This window comes from Lissotriton helveticus, chromosome 7 (assembly GCF_964261635.1).
Source record: "Lissotriton helveticus chromosome 7, aLisHel1.1, whole genome shotgun sequence".
Classification (NCBI taxonomy): Eukaryota; Metazoa; Chordata; class Amphibia; order Caudata; family Salamandridae; genus Lissotriton; species Lissotriton helveticus.
Genome location: NC_136068.1, coordinates 1,862,812,807 through 1,862,828,864, shown reverse-complemented (window position 1 = coordinate 1,862,828,864; position 16,058 = coordinate 1,862,812,807).

Genomic DNA, 16,058 nt, shown 5'->3' with positions numbered 1-16,058 from the left:
GCATGGATTGTTTGCGAAACATGCTTTTATGCAGGCTAGCGATGCAGAGCTATTGAAGTTAAGGCAGGGCAGACAGGATTTGCTGACGTATATTTCTACCTTTAATCGTCGTGTCCGAAACTCATTGGCCTGAGGATAAGAGGACCTCATTGTTCTATCAGGGTCTTTCCGAGGATCTTAAAGATGTGGTGTCACAAGTGGTGGATCCCCCGGTCGATTGTGCGGCGTTTATAGATCTTGTGGTCAAGTTAAACCATCGTCTATCAGAGAGGCGGGGGGAAAAAGCCGCTTTCAGGCATCTCGGGGGGGGTTTGTGAAATCGGACAATAAGACAACCGGAGTAGGAGAGACGAAGACGGTGTCTGAACCTATGGAAATTGGTGGCATAAGAGGTCCATTGTCTATTGAGGAAAAGAAAGGACGCAGAGAATTGAACCTGTGTTTGTATTGCGGTCAGGGTGGACACTTTGCTAGGGAATGCCCAGTGAAGCCCTCTGGCGCCTCATATAGTAAGAAGATAGCCTGTCTGTATTATGAGAGCAAGGAGAGACAGTATGAGGTACTCGGAGCCATAGATAGGGCACCTAGGCACTTTATTATAAATGCCCATTTGTTACTCTTTGGGGACAATAGAGTGCCAGTATCGGTGTTATTGGATTCCGGGGCAACAGGGAACTTTCTTGACATCGCGCTTGCAGAGAAATTGAGGATCCCTTGTTGTGTGAAGGACCAGCCAGAACCGGTGAGGGCGATAGATGGTACCGAATTAACATCCGGGTCTATCACTAGGCGGACTGTGCCTTTGTGCCTGGTGTGTGAGAATGGCCACTCAGAGATGGTGTGTTTTGATCTGATAGATGCCCCTTCTTTTGGTTTGGTATTGGGTGTGCCTTGGTTGCAGGAGCACAATCCTAGGATCGATTGGGTGCAACGGTTAGTGTCTCTGGATTCATCTCATTGCTTGAAGCATTGCCATCAAGAGGCAGGCGAGAGGGAGTTTTCATTGTCTTGTGCCGCTACTGACGCGGGTATGGTACCATCACAGTACCAGGCATATAAAGAAGTGTTCGATATAGATCAGGCGCAAGTCCTACCCCCTCACAGGTCTTTTGACTGTAAGATAGATTTGATACCAGGAGCTCCTCTCCCCTGTAGTCGGGTATATGCTCTTTCGGAACCCGAGGAGTTACATCTCAAGGAATATCTCGATGAGATGTTAAGATTGGGATTCATTTGTCCCTCCTGTTCGCCTGTCTAATCGGCGATCTTCTTCATTCCAAAGAAGGAAGGCACATTGCGGTCATGTGTGGATTATAGAACATTAAACAAAGCCACAGTAAAAAACAAATACCCGCTTCCACTCATTCCCGTGTTGTTGGACCAACTCCGCAGGGCAACAGTGTTCACCAAGTTGGACCTGCGGGGTGCTTACCATCTAGTGCGTGTTCGCTCCGGGGATGAGTGGAAGACGGTGTTTAAGACCAAGCATGGCCTGTATGAATATTGCGTAATGCCGTTTGGATTATGCAATGCGCCGGCGGCCTTCCAATTCTTTATTAACGAGGTGCTTCTGGAGTTTCTGGATAGGAGTGTAATTGTATATCTGGATGATATCCTAATCTTTTCAGAGACAGGGGCTGCTCATCAATGGCATGTGACCCAAGTGTTGCAGAAATTGCGAGAACATCATCTATATGCAAAGCTAGCGAAGTGTCAGTTTAGCACCCCTCAGGTGGAGTTCTTGGGGTTTGTGGTTTCGGCAGGAGGTGTTCGGATGGATCCAAGAAAGATTGAGGCCATTATTACCTGGCCTGTTCCAACATCGGTGAAACATATACAGGTTCTGTTGGGATTCGCCAATTTTTATAGGCGTTTTATTGCTCATTTCTCTGATATTGTGGCCCCCTTGACTCGGTTATTGAGGAAGGGGATTCCTTTTGTTTGGTCCTCTGAGGCTCAGGAGGCCTTTCAGCGGTTGCTGGAGAAATTTACGTCGGCACCTGTATTGGTACATCCTGATCCTGCCTTGCCGTTCTTTGTGGAGACAGATGCCTCGTTATGTGCTGTGGGCGGGGTGTTGTCCCAAAGAGATGTTGAGAACGGTTGCATGCATCCCATCGCCTATTTCTCTAAGACCTTGCTGCCAGCGGAGCGCAATTACACCGTGGCTGAAAGAGAGTTGTTGGCAGTTAAGTTGTCATTTGAGGAATGGAGGCATTATCTGTGGGGGGCCCGACACACCGTTACGATCTATACGGATCACAAGAACTTGGAGTTCTTTCGTTCTGCACGTGCTTTGACACCTCGCCAGATGCGTTGGGTTCTTTTCTTTAATGAATTTGATTTTATCATCACGTATAGGCCCGCAGCACAGCAGGTTAAATCTGACGCCCTATCCCGCATCCATGTAGATTCTAAGGAGCTGGGACAGGGAAAGGAGGATAGGCCTATGATTCCTGGTGACAGGATCATAGGGGTAGTGGCAATTGAGGATTTTCCATCCTTGGTGAGGGAACAACTACGTCAGGTAGATTTGGACCCATGGTTGTCATTACCCCATGTTACGGTCAAGGATGGATTGTTGTATTATGAGGGCAGGATGTTTGTTCCCCCTACATTGAGAGAACAGGTTTTGGAGTGGTGTCATTCGTCTGCCTTGGCGGCACATCCTGGGATACCGAAGACAAAGGAGATGTGTATGCGGTGGTTTTGGTGGAGAAGTGTGGCTCAATGGTTAGAGCGGCAGACCTTGATGCAGAACGCTGGCCAGGGACCAGGGTTCGATTCCCGCCTCGGCGGGATCGGGCTTAAATTCCTCTGACCGGATATTCTCGCCTTAGTGCCGAATCTAAGCATGGGCCCCACGCTGCAACTCTGGGCAATAGCTTGCTTAGTCTCCACAACGGCCCCCGATGCACAAGGGATGCCTGGTTTCACCATGGGATGCCCAGGAGTGGACACCTCACAAGGAAAAGCCAGGAGGGGTTCCCTTGTGGTAGGAGTACAAGCGCCGGGATGCCTCCGGGTTACTGTTCGCGCTATACAAATACAACACATTTACATTTACATTTGGTGGGAAACATTGGCACAGGATATCCATGGTTATGTGACAGCTTGTCCGGTTTGTGCCATCAGCAAGCCCACTCACTGTAAACCGTCGGGGTTGTTACGTCCTCTGGAGGTCCCTCCTGCTCCATGGCATACCATTAGCATGGACTTTGTGACTGAGCTTCCATCTGTTTCCGGTTTCACCGCCATTCTCGTAGTGGTCGATTTGTTCACAAAAATGTCCCATTTCATCCCGCTTCCCAAGATTCCTACGGCCAGAGAGATGGCTTTGGTGTTTATGTCTTCCATCGTACGGATACATGGGCTGTGGTCTGCAGTGGTGACTGATCGAGGGGCTCAGTTTGTGTCCCATTTCTGGACGGAGTTGTGCTCTGTGCTAAAGGTGGAGATCAGATTGTCTTCTGCTTATCATCCGCAATCCGATGGTCAGACCGAGCGCACTAATCAGACCATGGAGCAATACCTCAGGTGTTTAGTATCTTCCCTGGCATGTAATTGGGTTACGGCTCTGCCCATAGCGGAGTTTGCGTATAATAACAGCTTGCATTCCGCTCTGGGTATGACTCCCTTCTTTTGCTCTTTGGGTTACCATCCTAGGGCACTGGCTATCCAACCTACAGGGCGAGTACCAGCCATTGATGATGTGTGTAAGCGGCTGAGTGATATTTGTGGCGTTGCCCGGGTACAGTTGCTGGCCGCTAAGGCTAGTATGAAGGTACAGGCAGATAAACACAGGGCTCCTGCTCCTACTTATCAAGTGGGTGAGCAGGTGTGGTTGGCCACTAAGAACTTCAGGCTCGGTGGGTCTTGTAAATTACAGCCTAGATATGTGGGTCCATTTCCGATAGTGCAGGTTATTAATCCCGTGGCTATGAAACTTGTCCTGCCCAGTGAATATCGGGTTCACCCTGTGTTTCACACGTCCTTATTGAAGCCTTATATGCCCTCTACCCAGGTGTTACCCCCTCCTCCCCCTTTGATTGTGGATGGACTAGAGGAATTCGAGGTCCGGGCCATACTGGATTCCAAGAGAAGGAGGGGCCGTTTGTTTTATTTGGTCGACTGGAAAGGATATGCCCCTGAGGATCGTACCTGGGAACCGGCTGGGGGGGTTCATTCGCCTCGGTTGGTTCGTTTATTCCATCGCCAGCATCCGTCCAAGCCACATCCAGTGGGGAGGGTTGTTGGGGGAGTACTGTTAGTTGGTAAGGAGGTGTGGGGGTTTTGCGGGGCATGGTCACAGCAAGAGGCACTATGTTGTTTATAAAATACCATGTGTGGTAGACTGTAACCCCTTTCTGACCCTATAGGTGCAGTACGTGGGGAACATTGGTCTTTGCAGTCCCTAGACAGAAATCCAGGGATCCCTTGTTTGTCAACACCCTTTTCCCGCCCCCTGTCCGTTGCCCCTCTGCTGACCCATTGTATTATATTCGGTGTGTCGCTTATGGGCAAGGGTAGTGGATCGGATAATCGTCGCTCCTGCAGTGTATGGGCTGAGTTGGAAGGAACCAACACGTCCCAAGAACGAAGGAGATGTTCGCTTCCGTAACATCCAAACATACCACTCTGCTTTTGTCATTAAACAATCCTTTTCCTTGGCTTACGATTTTATGGCCTCCCCAATACCTAGATGGGTTGTATTTGAACGCTCATTGCTCATTGTACTTTTCCTTGCAACATACTGTTTTTATCGCCAACTGTTCTTTTTTGTCCAAACACCCAGTCCTAAAGTATTCTCAAACGTTGTTGCAAGACACATTCTCTAAAGACTTATCTCCTCGCCAATGTTTTTTATCTTCCACTGTGTGGTATAATAAGTTTCTCAAATACAAGGGCAAGTCTTTCTATTTCAAACATTGAAAAGAGAAGGGTATTTCCTTTGTTCACCAATTGTTTTCCAATAACGCTCTTCTTTCTTTCCCTGAGATGCAAACTATATATCAAATGGCCAACTCATGTCTCACTGAATATACCCACATAACTGATGCTATACAGTCTCACTTATTGACCCTCTCCTCACCTGGTATCTTACCCTCATTCTTTCCTTCCTCTCCACTATATCCTTTATTTTCTCTTCAACAACCTAAAGCTGCCCTTGTCTATAAAATATTGTTATCAAATGTTATTGACCGACCCAAATCACCAACTGAAATTGCTTGGGAAAATGATTTAGATGTTTTGTTAGCTGTTGATGTTTGGGACCATCTTTGGTCCAAGATATTTAAAGTTTCTGTTGCTGCACGTATTACCCAATCCCTCTTTTTTATTTATCATAGAGCTGTTCTTACCCATGTAAGTATTTCCAAGTTTTCTCCTCTTCTCTATGCTGGTCTTGCTCTTCTGCAACAGGTACGCTTAAACATCAATTGTATGAGTGTCCTTCTGTTTTATCCTTTTGGAATTCTGTTTGGGATATATGTATGCGAAAGTTTAATTGTTCTTCCTCTTTAACATTTGTAAATATATTTTTAGGTTCTATATCTGATCATTTAGATATTGTTTCATATGAAGCTCGTTTACTTGATATTTTCATTGCCATTGCATTTAAAGTGATTTTATCTTGTTGGAAGGATAATTCTAAATTATCTATAATGACTTGGTGGAATTTCATATGTGATGAACATAGGATTGCTATTGCTTCCTCTTCCTCTGTTTCGTTAAAAACTAAGTCTGTTCTCCTATGGCTTCCTTTTGTTACTTACCTCTCCTCTAGTCCTACCTAATGAGTCCCTGCTTCGCTTTTCCCTCACATATATTCCCCGTGCCCCTGATTTGCTCTTTCTTTTCTCTTTTTCTCTTTTCCCCTTTCTCATCTTTCCCCCTTCTTTTCATTTCCTTTCCTTTCTTTTCTTTTCCTTTTCCTTCTTTCCATAATGGTTTTATCTGCATCTATATGCATTTTATGCCTCATGTTTTCTCTTATATTATTCATTGGAAAATTCTATGTTTTGTATTTGTTTTAAAACTTAATAAAAATCTCTTAAACAAAAAAAAAACTTCAGTGAAATTATCAGTGACATTTCAACGACTATGAGTGACACTTTTTCGCAAGCAAAAAGCATGCATTGAAGACAAGGGAAACCTTCTAAATATCTGAAATTACAGCCAGTTGAGCAACAAATAATTCCAAGAACTTCCTAAAACTGTTGTAGAGCGCCAGAAATGGAACTAAGGGTACTAACCCTAGTGCTACCTCCTCATGCTTGTGATCCGTGTCTGACAAGTTACAGAACTTCACTACACAGTATCAGTCACGGCTCTGCCTGGCACGCAGCGTTGGCCAAAGTACACTTACTTTATATACATTTCAGACTGCTGTGTCTCTGTGTCCTGGTCGGTCCGGCGGCCGTGGCGTGACAGGGACCCGCGGCCGCACATTAGACTGCATGATGGAGCCAGTTCTCCCAGAGTGCCCGGGCCGCACTACTACTAGTTTGCGCCCACAGGTATTCATCACGATGTTGATGGCAATGCCTCATGATGCGCAATAGTCAAGTCACTCCAGCTGGTCCAACGCAGGTTTTTGTTGCGCAGACAGCAGCGCACCAGGACTCCTCGACTCTTGAGTCCCCCGCCGCTTCTCTGACCTGCCTACCACCTTACCTCACTTCCTCTTCCTCTAGGACGAGGCACAAGGTCACATCCAGATAAAATCCAGGGCCCCCCCACGGTGTGCTGTCCATGGGCGTCTGCAAGGAAAGGGCACGGGGGACACTTGCCTACCCCCCCGGATCACTGGTGCATCCAGTGTGGGCCCCAGTCAGGGCCCACACCTAGTCCATCATGCTTTTGAAATGGTGCCATTGTTCCAGGTGGCAGCCCCCTCCATTTGGGTTCGCAGACTTGGTGAACTGTGAAAGACACAAGGCGGGGGGGGGGTTTGCTGTCATGGACTGAAACGGCAACATGACACTGCATCCCTTTGAGGTGCTGCAGACTGGGCAGGGAAGTGTTAGTGGCAGTGATTAGCTTTCCCTGCATCTCTTTCTCTTAGCTTAATAGCTGCATCTACATGATACCTTAGTTAGGCAGACACTTGAACTGGTGTGAGGTGTGAAGTGAACCCTGCCCCTGCATGAATGAAGCGAAAACAGAAAACAAGGGAAACCCTACTCACAAGGAACCAGGGTGAAGTGTTTATCCAAAAAAACAACGGTTCCTGTGGAATATCACTCAATAATTCTACGATAAAGAGGGTACTTAATACCTATCCAACTATTAGAGAGAGGGTGGCAAAGAGAAAAGACACAACTGAATCAGTCTCGAACCATTCTTTTATATGTTTCAATTGAAAAAATCAATAATGCTTTAGACTACAACATATACTACAATATATATAAACAGTGCAATGTGTCCCCAGTGGTTTGTGAAGTAACCAAAACAACGTGTGTACATTTAAGTGAGCTATACAGGTTACAATAGTGACTATTTACAGAAAGGAGACATGACTCCAAAAAATATTTAAATCAGTCATAAAACAGTTGCTACACAATCATAAGCACTGTATGAGTCTCATTCGCCTCCAGTACGTCGACGGCGTTTCGACCCTTAGAGTGAGGGTCTCATCAGGACAGGGAGTGAGGGACGTCTTAGAATGGGCTAATGAATACGTAACCCATGCGTGTAGAAGTAAAATAAATTTACTTACAGTGAACACAGCCGGGCACACTGTCTTAGACACTTGGTAGTTGTGATATCTCTGTCTCAACAGGGGGAGGTAACGCCCATTAGCAAAATCAGTCAAGGTTCTGAGCGTGTTGTCCACTAGCACAATTGCTAGCTTCCGTAGTTTGTTTTTTGACAACGGACGATGCCGTCTCAGCGCGAAATGGCCAGGGGATCCCTGGGCGCTTTAACCACTTGCTGGATCGCTACTTTCCGAGAATCGTGTTTTTTTGGACCTGCATGAATGAAGGGCAGAGCATCCTGCAGGGGTCACAAAAAAAAAAAGCATTGGCATATCCAATAGGTCTCGCTTTTGGGACCTTATAAGTGTTTACCCATGCAACAGTTGATGTTGTTGCACCAAGGCTATTGTGCTGCATAACTAAATACTTATAAGGTCCCAAAAGCGAGACCTATTGGCTATGCCAATGTTGGGGTGAGATATTCCATCTGATTTAGTTATAAAGCTGAAGTTGGCCCAATTAAAACAGTCTGGCACTAAACAGAATGGGGCCTGCATGTACAAACCAGCAGAACTGCTGTGCAGACTGGTCCACAAGTGTGCAGACTCGTACAAACACAAATTCTACAGATTGGCACATACATACAGATTGCGACACACATACAGCGCAGATGGGCAGACAGGTAAGCAGACTGACTGGGACAAAACCGGCCCACCTATGACATATCGCAGGCCCAGGGATGCCTCTCCCCCGGACAGCTTGAGGCCCGGAGCATAAGGCCGCAGTTCATATACTGTGCAGGCCCTTCACATAGCAAGGGAGCAGCTTTTACAGACAACGGGTGGACCACTGGTTCAAACCGCAGTTCATGTAGTGAACACAACTCTAATAATGCCACGGGTCAACCTCTCATAGGCAGCAGCAGTCATGCTGCTGTTCACAAACCACACAGACCCTCATGTGCCACAAGCCTATGTTGTCGTTTTGAAGTTCATATATTCCAAAAGTACAGTGAAACTCTCTCTTATATGTAATCAGTGGGTAGTCACCTGGGGTTTCGCTGCTTTTGCTTTCAGTTGCCAGGTGGCAGTAGTCAGTGGCCTCCTGTACAAAAAGGTGATGTAGACTCAACAAAATCTAAAAACAGCTTTAAGCAACATCAGCTTAAGGAGAAGGTACACAGGAGACGCCAAAGACTATAGTCCTTACTTCATAGATCCACAGCTTTGTGAGTGATCCTTCAATAGGTGAATGGTGAATTAAGAGTAATAAAACAGAAAAGTCTGACAGTTTATGAAATGATTTACAAAATGTATTTACCGTCTACAAATAAGTGAACTGAAATTTGATGCTGCCCCTCAAGATGGACTGAAGGCTTTTTGGGAGTCAATAAGTCACTCTAATCAATGAGCATCCAGCCTAGGGGGTGGCTGCAGGGAAATATCTATAGTGAGGCATATGTGATCTCAGGAGGTAGCTTGCATTTGTATAGTGGGGCCCACAGGTTTGTAGCGGTTTGATCCCAAACATGCGTCTGAACCATGGCGGTGGTTGCACACAGAGCATGAGCCTTAACGCTGAGAGTAACTGCACACGCGAGATGGCGGAGTTACAACTTCACAAAAGACTCAGGGGCATATTACCAAGGGCCATTTTCGCCGCTTTAGCGGGACTTTTTCCCGCTAAAGCGGCGATAATTTTATCGCCCTATTACCAAGCTGTCGCTAGCACAAGTTAGCAACAGCTTGTAGGCGATAGCGGGCATTTTGGGGCCCGCTTTGCATGTCAGCGATAATTATCGCTAATGATCTGTAAAGTGGTTGTGCTAAAATGTCAGCGACTGAAAACAGTCGCTGCAATCGCTATCGCCTATGATCAACACAGGCGTAGTTTTGGAAATATTCACGCTAAGCGCGAATATCTCCAAAAGCTAACGCCTGCCCTGACCAGTTCTTAGCCATGTTATCCAATGAGAGGTGGATAACATGGCTAAGAGCATTGTCACGGTAATGCCTGAATATCGCTGTATTGACAGCGATATTCACGCATTTCGCCTGCTTTTTTATCGCTCCCGTGATGAACTTTGCTAATTGCAAGGTATCTCAGCGATAAAAATAGGTGAAGGGCGGCGCTAGAAATATTCCCGCTAAGCCAACTTAGCGATAATTATCGCTAGTTGTTGGTAATATGCCCCTCAATGCCCACCACTGTGGCGTTGAACCTGCATGGGCCTTTACGCTGAGGTCTCTGGAAGCATCCATCTTTACTGGAGTTGCAGCCTGCGCCCTTGAGGGGCCTGCACACTGTCTGTTGGATCCTGGTTATGCAAACCCCTGCGGCTGTGTGTACGCGCTCTTGACAAGGATGGCTCTCCGCACATAGCCTTATGTTTTGCTGGGCCTGTTATTACCAGAAGTAGTTACTCTCTCACGTAAATGCAGAGTTGCACCAAATCACTGAGAGACACCTGTGGAAGGAATGTTACCGCCTCAGCGGGATTCTTGCCTGCTTAAAGGAAGCACTAACTGCTGGTGCCCGTGTGGGATCTGTTTTGTGCATCGCCCCTTAGCTGCCGATGCCTGTGATGAGCATGTCCTGAGCGTGAGATAACTTTACACTGGTGTTCCAATGACTGTTTTGTATTTTTCCCATAATGCGCATAATCTCGGCGCAACTCAAGTGCAGAAGTTTCCTTTACTTCTAATGCAGCGCCCAAAAGAACCACTTTACAGCGCTCTGACACCGTTGGGTAATGTCCACGCTCTATAAAAATGAACTAAATAAATAAAACATAAAATAAAAAAACCCTTTCAAACGGAAATTCTAATTTCCTTTCAGGGAATCCCCTTGGTGGGATCGCTCCTTGCACTTAAAGGGTGCATTACCTCTACGTCCCTCGTCCTCGACCCAGTCATCACACATGAGGCATTCCACACACGACAGGAAACAAAACAGGAAACGCTTTTAGACTCCACCCACCCTCCTGTCAGGTGTTATAACACACCACACCATCAGAAGCACATCATGTTTTGTTTCCTGTCGGTGGATGCTGATGGGTGACGCTTGGGTGAGTGCTGGGCGCTTACCTGCTACGTTTTTGTCCTGTGGTTCCCTCCTTTGCAGGGCTCTGGGGGGGCTCATGGACCTTCGTGGGATTTGGAAGTCGGGCTGCTGGGCTTCCTGGATTTTCCCTGGCTGTGGGGGACCTGGTTTGCGGGGCTTTTCGGGTCCCCCGATTTTTCTTCGTGGTTCGCTTTCCTTTTCTGGGAGCTCCAGTGGTGCAATCGGTTGGCGAGCGGTACTTGTTCAGCGGTACTTGTCCTGTGCCATGGATGGTTCGGCGCATGGTTCTTCGCTCTGGTCAGCCGTGCTGCATTGCTGTCGGCTCTTTGCTCCGTGATGCTGGGCGGGTCCGGATGCCTAAACTGCTTCTCTCCCTCATTCTGCCTGTTCGGGCACCGGGTTGGGCTCCGGGTGCTCGTTCATCCTGCCTCATTGGTCGATGTCGCTGTGACGTCATGGGCGGATTCCCCTTCCGGGTGTATCCTTTGCCGGCAGCTGATTGGAGGCTCGTTTTCAGCCCCTCCTTCTTCACCATACTTTTTGCCGTGAATTCGACCGATGGGTGAGTGAACTCCTTTCCTGACGGGGGTCTGGTGTTTGTTTGGAGTTGCTTAGGAGTACCAGCTGTACGTCCCTGTTCTGCGCTCTAGGCTGGTTGTCTGGGACTCTTCTGCGCTATGGGGAAGCACCACAGGAAGAGATAGCATGTCTCTCCTGTTCGGTCTTCATCTTCTTCCTCACACAGTGAGGATTCTGCTCCAGCTGCTAGGGGTGCCAGTTTGGATGACACTAAGCGTTTGAAGCGCCTGATATTGGAAACGTTGTCTGATATCCGCGCTTCCAGAAAGGGTGCTGGGGGTCGCTCTGAGGCTGCTCCTGCTCTTTACTCGGATATTTCTTCCTCTGCTTCCTCAGGTGAGTCTACCTTGGGGGCGGTGGATCTCAAGGGCAAATATGTTTCCAAGGAGCTGTTACCTGACCTTCTGTCTCATGTTCAGGAAAATATGGGTTTCCCTGAAGACTCTATGCCCAGCACCTCCCTGGACTCTGTTCTGCCACAGTTTCGGAAGCCTGTGACTTCTTCTATGCCTCTCCACCCCTTTGATATGGGTGTCCTCCTGAATGAGTTGAAGGACCCAGATCGTATTGCGATGCCGAGGTTTATGTCGCAGCTCTATCCTTTACAGGATATGGAGGTTGCCTTGCCCGATTCCATGCAGGTGGATTTGGTTGTTGCTTCTCTGGTGGGTCGGCCTTCCATGGCGTTGATAAAAAGATGGACTCTGCGCTGAAGAAATCTTATGCTGGCTCTCACTTGGCTCTTCGTTCTGGAGTGTATGGTGCCTACGTTGCTCAGTCTTTGCTGGCTGACTTCAAGACTTTGTTTTCTTTGATGCAGGAGGGGGGCAGTTGTCCGGAGTTGCTGGAGTCTATGGAACGTCAGGCGGAATTCCTTTCGGACATTGCCTTTGACTCGGTCAGGGCTTCCGCTCTGTCTTGTGGATCCTCTGTTGCTGCCCGTCGGAATTTGCTGCTCCGGGATTGGAAGACGGATGCGGCGCATCGTTCTATGGCCTTGCGGTTGCCGTTTTCTGGGGCTCATCTCTTTGGGGACGCTCTGGAGGATAAGCTCCATATGGTCTTTAAGGAAAGGAAGCATTCTTTGTCATTCCGTCATGCTCCCTCTCAGAGGGGGACCTCCTTCTTGAATGCCAGGTCCTTTCGCCAGCCTTCCAGGTTCCAGCAGTCCTCGTTTAAAGGCCAGCGGGGTGCTGGTGGATCCTTTCAGAGGAGGTTCTAGAAGAAGCCCCCGCCGGATGGTGGATCTGGCGCATCTCGTTCCTGACTACGCCATTCCGGTGCCCAGTCTCGTTGGTGGTCAGCCCGCGGTTGGTGGGAGACTGTGGCTGTTCCTCCATGCTTGGCTGCGGACGACCTCCGACCAGTGGGTACTGGATGTTGTTTCCAGGGGTTACCGGATAGAGTTCCTGTCTCCTCCGCCTCCCTCAGGTGTTGTTGTGACCCCCTTGCCTTCGGACCCATCTCGCCATCTGGCGTTGCTGGAGGGTGTTCAAGTTCTGTTCAGCAAGCTGGCGATTTTCCCGGTACCCCCCCTGGGGACTTATTCCATTGTCTTTGTGGTCCCGAAGGTCACGGAGGTTTCCGTGTGGTCATCAATCTTCGGGCCCTGAACTTGTTTGTGTGCAAAATCCCGTTCAAGATGGAAACTTTGCAGAAGGTGATCCCCTTGATCCTGGAGGGCTGGGTGTTCACCTCGCTCGATCTCCAGGATGCCTACCTCCATGTTCCGATGGCGTTGGGGGATCAGCAGTTCCTGCGCTTCTGCCTGGCGGGTCATCACTGGCAGTTCTGCGTCCTTCCCTTTGGTCTCCGGTCCGCCCCAGGTTGTTCACCAAGGTGGCGGCTCCCCATCTCCTGGCGGTGCCCGTGTTTCCATACCTGGACGACTGGATGTTGCAGGCTCCATCTCCGGAGGTCATGTCTCTGCACCTCTCCTTGACCATGCGTACGCTCGGGGATCATGGTTTCCTCGTCAATCTTCCGAAGAGTCACCTGGAGCCTGCCACTCGGAGGTCCTTCATTAGGGCCGTGTTCGACTCGGTTCTGGGCAAAGGTTTTTCTTCCGGAGTCCAGGATTCTGCGTCTTCAGTCGTTGCTGAGGAGGTTGCTTTCCCGGGATTTGGCTCCTCTCCTGCAGTGGCTGGTGGTTCAGGGTCACATGTCTGCCACTGTATTCACGGTGCCCTGGGCCAGGGTTTTTCTTCGGCCTCTATTGTGGCATGTTCAGCGTTGGGTGCCCTTTGCTGTCCAGGACTTCGCGGTTCCTGTGCCTGTATCTCTGGAGTTGGTGTCTTCCCTCCAGTGGTGGCTGGAGTCTTCGAATCTGTCGAAGGGGATGTGGTTCCATCCTCCGCCCCCCTTGGTGTTGACGACGCATGCCAGCGCTTCCGGCTGGGGTGCAACGTTGGGTCCTTGGGCGGTGCAGGCACGTTGGCTTCCTTCGGGGTCGCGCTGGTCTTCCAATTGGAGGGAACTGTCTGCCGTGGAGAGGGCGCTTCACCTTTTCAAGGATCGGCTTTTGGGGTGCAACGTGTTGGTGAGGTCGGACAACACTGTGACGGTGTCCTACATCAACCACCAGGGCAGTACCCGCTGCCTTTCCCTGAACTTGGTGGCGTGTGCAATTGCAAGTTGGGCCGAATGTCATCTTGTAGCCCTCTCGGCTTCGCACATTCGGGGTGTGGACAACGCGGTTGCCGATTCCTTGAGTCGGAGGTTCCCGTCCTCTCTCTCCCTGTGTCTCGCCCCTCGGATTTTCAGGTTTCTCTGCCGGAGGTTCGGGACTCCTGTGCTAGACCTGTTTGCCTCCCGGTCCGATGCCCTGCTTCCCCTGTTCTGCTCCAGGGCTCCGGAGTCGGGTGCTTGGGGAGTGGATGCGTTGTCTGTCCTCTGGCCCCCTTGGTTCCTTTATGCGTTTCCTCCCTTTGCTCTGATTCCTGCTTTCTTGCCGAAGGTTCAGCGGGTGGGGGCTCAGGTGGTGGCTGTTCTCCCTTATTGGCCTTGCCGTTCCTGGTTTCCTCTGCTGCTGGGTCTAGCGGTGGGCCCTCCGTGGATTCTGCCCCGCTACCCGTCTCCTCTGGGTGCCCCGTCTCCCTCCCTGTTGGTTCCTCTCACCCTGGCGGTCTGGAGGTTGAACGGCTGTCTCTTGGCGCCCGGGGTTTGCCCGACCACCTCATCACTGTGATGCAGGCTTCTCGTCGGAAGTCCACTTTGTCCTCCTATTCCAAGCACTGGGCTTCCTTTTCTTCTTGGTGTGCTGCCCTGTGCCTGCCCCCTGCCTCTTGTGGTGTTTCTTCTATTCTTCAGTTCTTTTTGGATGGCTTTCAGAAGCGCTACGCGCTGTCCACTTTGAAGGGTCAGTGGGCTGCTATCCAGGCCTTTCGGGACCCGGCTTCTCTTCTGCCTCCGGACGGGGGGTTGGTTTCCCGTCTGTTTCGGAGTTTCTCTCTTTCTGCACCTTCTGTCAGTTCTCCGGTTCCTCCTTGGGATCTTTCTTTGGTTTTGGGTGCTTTGCAGTCTCCTCCCTTGGAACCTTTGGAGTCCGTGGGTTTGAAATTCCTGTCTTTCAAGGTTGCCTTCCTGGTGGCTGTTACTTCTACTCAGAGGTTGGGCGAGCTTACGGCGATACGTTGCTCTACCCCCTTTTTGAGGTTTCTGGACGACGCGGTGGTCCTTTCTTTGGACCCCGGGTTTTTGCCAAAAATTAATTCCCGTTTCCATTCTTCCCAGGAGTTCATTCTTCCTTCTCTCTGTCCTTCTCCTTCCTCACCTTCTGACGTCTTGCTCCATTCTTTGTATGTGAGGCGTGCCTTGTCTGTTTATGTTGCTCGTTCTACTGGGTTTCGGTCTTCTGACTCCCTCTTTGTGACCTTTGGTTTGCCTGGTAGGGGTAAAGCTGCCTCTCGTCTCACTTTGGGTCGCTGGATCAAGGCTGTGATCTCCTTGGCTTACAGGGCTCTGGTTTGCCTTGCCCCTCGGGGGTTCAGGCGAGATCTACCAGAGGTGTGTCTGCTTCTTGGGCTGCTTTCCACGGGGTTCCCCTTGAGGAGATTTGTCGGGCGGGGACCTGGGAGTCCGAGTCCACTTTTGTGCGACATTATCGCTTGTACTGTGCTCTGTCTGGTCGCCCAAATTTTGGTTCTGGTGTGTTGCAAGCTGTGGGGGTTCCCCCTTCTGTTTGATTCTGTTTGTTATTAAACTCTGTCTTGCTGCACTCCTTGGTGTCTGGTTGTTTCTGTTTGTGGTGTGCCAAAGGCCTTTGTGGGGGTTGTTTTGGTATGCCTCATGTGTGCTGACTGGGTCGAGGACGAGGGACGTAGAGGTAATGCTATGATTACTGGAGGTAATCCCCATTACTCTTAGTCCTACTCGTCCTTGACCCAGTCATACAAGACGCCCGCCCTCCCTTTCCAGGCCTTTGGTGCTTGGTACATCAGGATGTGCTTCTGGTGGTTTGGTGTGTTATAGCACCTGACAGGAGGGTGGGTGGAGTCTAAAAGCGTTTCCTGTTTTGTTTCCTGTCGTGTGTGGAATACCTCATGTGTGAATACTGGGTAGAGGACGAGTAGGACTAAGAGTAATGGGGATTACCCCCAGTAATCATAGCAATACGAGGCAATTCTGCTGGCCAGCAGCACACTTTGCTTTAGGTTCTCAGGTCCGCGGTATCAGACTGGAGTTCACATAGTCCTGGGGAGATGCAATCCCTGGAAA